The sequence below is a fragment of the Humulus lupulus genome, chromosome 6, assembly GCF_963169125.1.
Source record: "Humulus lupulus chromosome 6, drHumLupu1.1, whole genome shotgun sequence".
In the NCBI taxonomy this organism is placed as follows: Eukaryota; Viridiplantae; Streptophyta; class Magnoliopsida; order Rosales; family Cannabaceae; genus Humulus; species Humulus lupulus.
In genome coordinates, this window is record NC_084798.1 from 195,250,413 (window position 1) to 195,255,331 (window position 4,919).

The window sequence follows — 4,919 nt, forward strand, 5'->3', positions numbered from 1 at the left end:
AATCAGCGATTTGTTAGCAGATTGAAGTGGCAATATAACATCTGAAATTCCATCTTGGTAGCCTAAATGGCATATTTCCTTGAACAGAAAACAAAACAAAATTAAAAACTAGCGACAAGTTTCTCAAATGGATCAAATGAGAAATTCTCAATCTTTTCTGGTGTAACATCAACGATTAGCCCAGGTCCTGTGTCAAATAACTTATGAGTAGTTTTGAAGATTATGTACGCTGAAAGTTGTATATAAAAAAATTAGCTTATGGAAGTCAAAACTTTCCAACTACTAGACGCATTACCAAGGGGGCTCATCTCATCCAAGCCCTCTGAGTGAACAACTAATGCCCGTTTCATGCCAAATTGCTGCAATGCTTTAGCCATCTTCAAAACCTATTCAATGAACCACAGATTCATGAAACAAGGTATTAAAATATTATGCTTGTCAAAGAGTTGTTTAATGTGAATTACATGCAAAGCATAGTGATATAGAATGTATAATCCATTCAATCTATTTTCATTAAAGGATAGACATTATAAAATAAAATAAACACCTTGTTTTCATTAGTTAAACAGGTTCCACGCAGCTAGATGGGTCCTTACGATTTACACTAAAATTACAGAAGACTGAGCTAGATGATAGAGAGTATCACAAGTCACAAATGATAAAGGCATTCAGATCTTTATTGTTTGTTCCTATGTGGACTTTATCTTTTTTTGTTTTACAAACGGTTCCATCATCATTTATGTAAAAGCCTTAGATATGCTAGTCATATTTTCTAGTCACCATGAACATCATATGTAGACCACAATTCAACAAAACAAGTAGAAGTAAAGTTTAAAATTATAAAAATCTAACAAAAAACTTACCAAATCTTCTGCATAGACACCCACAAAAGCATACGATTCTCTTGCTGGGTTTAACATAGGGCCCGATATATTAAATACAGTTTTTACTTTCAGCTTTTTCCTGACTGAGTGGACAAGCTTCATTGCTGGATGATATGCTGGAGCCATCATAAATCCAATGCCTGCTTCTTTCACACAACTTGAAACTCCCTGTTATCAGGAGATAAAATTGACCACATGATAATTAGTTTAGTTACACTCTTACAAGATGAGAAGTTGTTGCTGACAAAGACATTGACAAATTTGAAATTGGTTTAGCATCTTATTAATCTACCATCTTATTCATCTAAAACAAAAAATTTACAGCACCAACCTCAGGTTCCAGGTCGATAACTATCCCCAACTCTTCTAATACATCGACACTTCCACATGCCGAAGAACTTGAACGATTTCCTTGCTTAAATGGAAAAAAAATCAAGTTTAGCTCTAACAATTTACAATATGGGATCACATTCATGTCAAGTAATCAATAAAATTGATGCCACCTTTGCAATTTTGGCACCACAAGCTACAGCAAGTATTGAAGCTCCAGTCAAAATGTTAACTGTGTTTGCTCCATCACCACCTGTTCCAACAATGTCCACTACATCAAGTAAGCCCTCTACTTCTAAAATATGCTTGATCATCGCCCTCGCAAGCCCCACAATCTGTTTAACCACTAAAATCCATAAGTCATTTCTTTACTTATTTCCTTGAAACAGACCCCCAAAAATTCTTCAGTAGAGAACCTACAGCCTATCAAAATTTCTTTGAAAATAAACAATTGCATTGATAATAGTTCTTTCTATCCAAACAACATGGTAATAAGACTTTCAACAGTCTAAAATCCTGGCTAGACAAACTAAGTTATCTAGTATAAATAAATTCACATTGATATGAATAAAGGGACCTTACTTCCTCGAAAGTCTCTCCTTTGGCTCTCAGTAACACTAGAAAAGCACTAATCAAAGCCTCATCGACACCATTCAGGAAAAAATCCAGTGACGCTTCAGCCTCTGAATTCAAGCTGAATATAATGCAAAAAACATGGAGATGGTTTCCCATTAGATTCTATCACTTTTATAATAAATAATTATATTATATATATATGATATGAAGAGAATTTATTTTTAAAAGTAAACATGCAATACATAGCATCTAAATAAAAAACTATCATAAATATGCACCTACAAAAAAAAGTTTATTTTTAAAAGTAAACATGCAATATATAGCATCTAAACAAGCCTGATCTCATTGTTGGCAAGTTAAAATAAGAACTACCATTGTCAGGACTTAAAATTCTTGACTCTAGATAGTAAGACTAGAAAGGAATTGACTTTGCAAAGCACTAAACTGATCTACATTTTTTACCCACTTCGCTTGTGGCTAGGCTAAATGGTTGATCAAATCAATTCTGATAAACATTGACCTATTTGTACCTAAAAAGCACAGCAATTCTATCATCCAGCAACAAATATTGTCTAGAAAAACTAAAAGCTACAGTTTACACCAAGTACAAATCTTTCACCTCCAAATATATGGGGCCTATTTGTCATTGCATCACAAACCTCTATTTGATGTCACTTCAAAATTATCCTCACTAATAGGTGCTTCTAACCCATAAATGGTAGCCAATTCTATCAGGGAGACTTCTCTTCTTCTTAATATTTTTTCTTTCTAATGTAGCATAAATAAGAGTACACCATAAAGGATAACAAAATCACAAGACCAATGGAAATGTATTTTACCAAATGTTGCTTTTTCTTGGCAAGAATTTGCACCAGTTTGTATAATTTTTGAAGAACTTCCTCATTAACTCATCCACAACAACATCTTCTAACTGTGATAGCAAATATCATAAAGTCAAATTTATATAAGAGGATTAGTTAAAGCCAAAGATTTACAACCTTAATTAAGCCAAAGCCAAAGCTGCTAAACCTTCCATAGGAAGAGAAGAATAAAAAAAGGGAAAGAAGAATATGTAGAGAACAAGCATGAGTTAAGTTTTTTTTTTTTTTTTACCAAAGGAAAACTAGATAATGGAAAATTATAAATTTGCCGCTTAAAAATTTCAAGACCGCCATCTGTTTTCACTTAGTTCACTTTAGCGCTTTTTCTAATATTTATTATAATACTTTTTCTATAGTTTTATAATGATGTATTATGGAAATAGGTGTTTGGTGTAGTGATACAAAACCTCCTCCCCTCAGAAAAATAAATAATCACAACAACAACAATACAGCAATGATTTATTTACGAAATTTTAGACTTATAAATCAGAATTAAAAACTTATGATTACCATATTCTCCTTACCATGAACAAGCAGATGTCACAATAACAAGAAGCATCTCAGAACTAAAAATAAGATGAAAAACCTGAAGCATTTAGGACACATCTCTTGCAAAGTACTGATTTAAAGAAAGGAGAACCAACCAACCTGTAGAAGTTGATTCAAGATAAGAGGCCCCACAAATTGAGAAAGATCATTGCCAATCTACAAGTTATAAAGTGAACAAAAAAATAGAATATTAGAAAACATGATGCTTAAACTTTAACAACACAAACACCATTACAAAGTACTTAATCTTCAAGACGCCAAAAAAAAAATATGAAACAAAAACAAATGGTCTCATTGTACCCTTTTTATTTATTAAAAGAAAAACACCCTCTAAATAATGAATGAGCTTAATACACAACACAAAATTCACATCGCATTCCTACCTTTGAGAGGCTCACACACTGGTGACCGTAGATTTAAAATTTCATATCACAAGACAAGTAAATGTGCTTTGAAATATGAGCCTAATTGTAAGTGCATAAATCATATTTTGAAGGCTACATAATCAAAATTTAATATTATTATTTACCTTTTATCACACTTTTTTTTTACAAAGGTCACATGGCCTTTTATTATACTGTAAGTATGACAAAAATATAGGCCCCTCTTTCCATTGCTACTTTGAATCTCAGCTTCCTCTCCATCAATGTTTGAAACTTGTCCATCAACCTAGACTAATTCTGGATCTCCAACCCAAACATGAGAACCAACAATAATATTAATCGGCAAGTCCTGCAGGAGGTAAAAGTTCAAATATAATTTTACAATCAACAGAAGAATATAATTAAATATCCTTATTGAATTATTAGTACATGAGAAAATAAATTGTATCAACTAAATGAAAATGTACATTCATGAAAATAGTCTCAATAAAACAAATGAAAGTCTCAACAAAGATTTTCATATTCAAAAATAGAACCATTTGACAAAGTTCTCAACGTCGATCAACATGAATAATAATAATAATATAGCTAATTATAATGTATGAAGATATAGAAGCTTGAACTGTTACCACATGAGATGTTAAATTCAACAAATTTCAATAAAATATTTTGCTAAATTATAAAAATTTAAAATGAAGTTAATTGTGAGAGTAGAGTACCATTTCGAGACTCAAGGAAGCCAAAATCAAACAAATGTTCTCTACAAATTGAAACCCATTAATTTCCTTAGTCGATTTTGATCGAAAAGGAAATCAGGGAAGAAAATGAAACCCCATAAATTGTTGTGTTATGTTGTCCATTTGGAATCCCTGGTAGAGATGGAGTTGGAAGACATTGAAAGCCCTTTAATTTGTCCATTATTGTGGCTCTCACACTCTTCACGCCTGGGCTTGTGGAATCTAGGCACTTGCTTGGTACACACTCGGGGCTCTACAGCGGAACGAGTGTAGAATCGCTCCTGGTGGTGGCCCGCAAATGGAAGTCGCACTGGGTCGAAGGCACGCAGAGGTGGGCTCGCACCTGGGGTCACTTGGTTGGGTGGTTGGGTTCACGGGTGCCTGAGATTTGGAGATTGGCTCGAAGAAAAAGGGTTGTGAGGATGGTGGTTAGGTGGTCGGAGCTGAGGATGATGGTGGTTACAGGAGTGGCGGCTAGGGCGAAGGGAAGAGAAAGAGACAAAAAGGAGAATGAGAAAAAAGGTATCGGGGGGTAGGCTGTTTTTTTATATTTTATTTCTATTACTTTACCACCTTTTA

The 4,919-nt window shown here is 33.6% G+C and overlaps 2 long non-coding RNA genes across 2 annotated transcripts; both read right to left on the reverse strand.

Moving 5' to 3' along the window:
* Positions 1-1,387: 1,387 nt before the first annotated feature.
* On the reverse strand, positions 1,388-1,882 carry LOC133784384 (uncharacterized). Its single transcript, XR_009871316.1, has 3 exons — positions 1,797-1,882; positions 1,606-1,637; positions 1,388-1,467 (listed from the first exon to the last, which is right to left on the reverse strand). It is a non-coding gene; the product is annotated as an uncharacterized LOC133784384 (long non-coding RNA).
* Positions 1,883-2,087: 205 nt separating this feature from the next.
* On the reverse strand, positions 2,088-3,514 carry LOC133784383 (uncharacterized). Its single transcript, XR_009871315.1, has 3 exons — positions 3,320-3,514; positions 2,630-2,721; positions 2,088-2,320 (listed from the first exon to the last, which is right to left on the reverse strand). It is a non-coding gene; the product is annotated as an uncharacterized LOC133784383 (long non-coding RNA).
* Between the last annotated feature and the right edge of the window lie 1,405 nt (positions 3,515-4,919).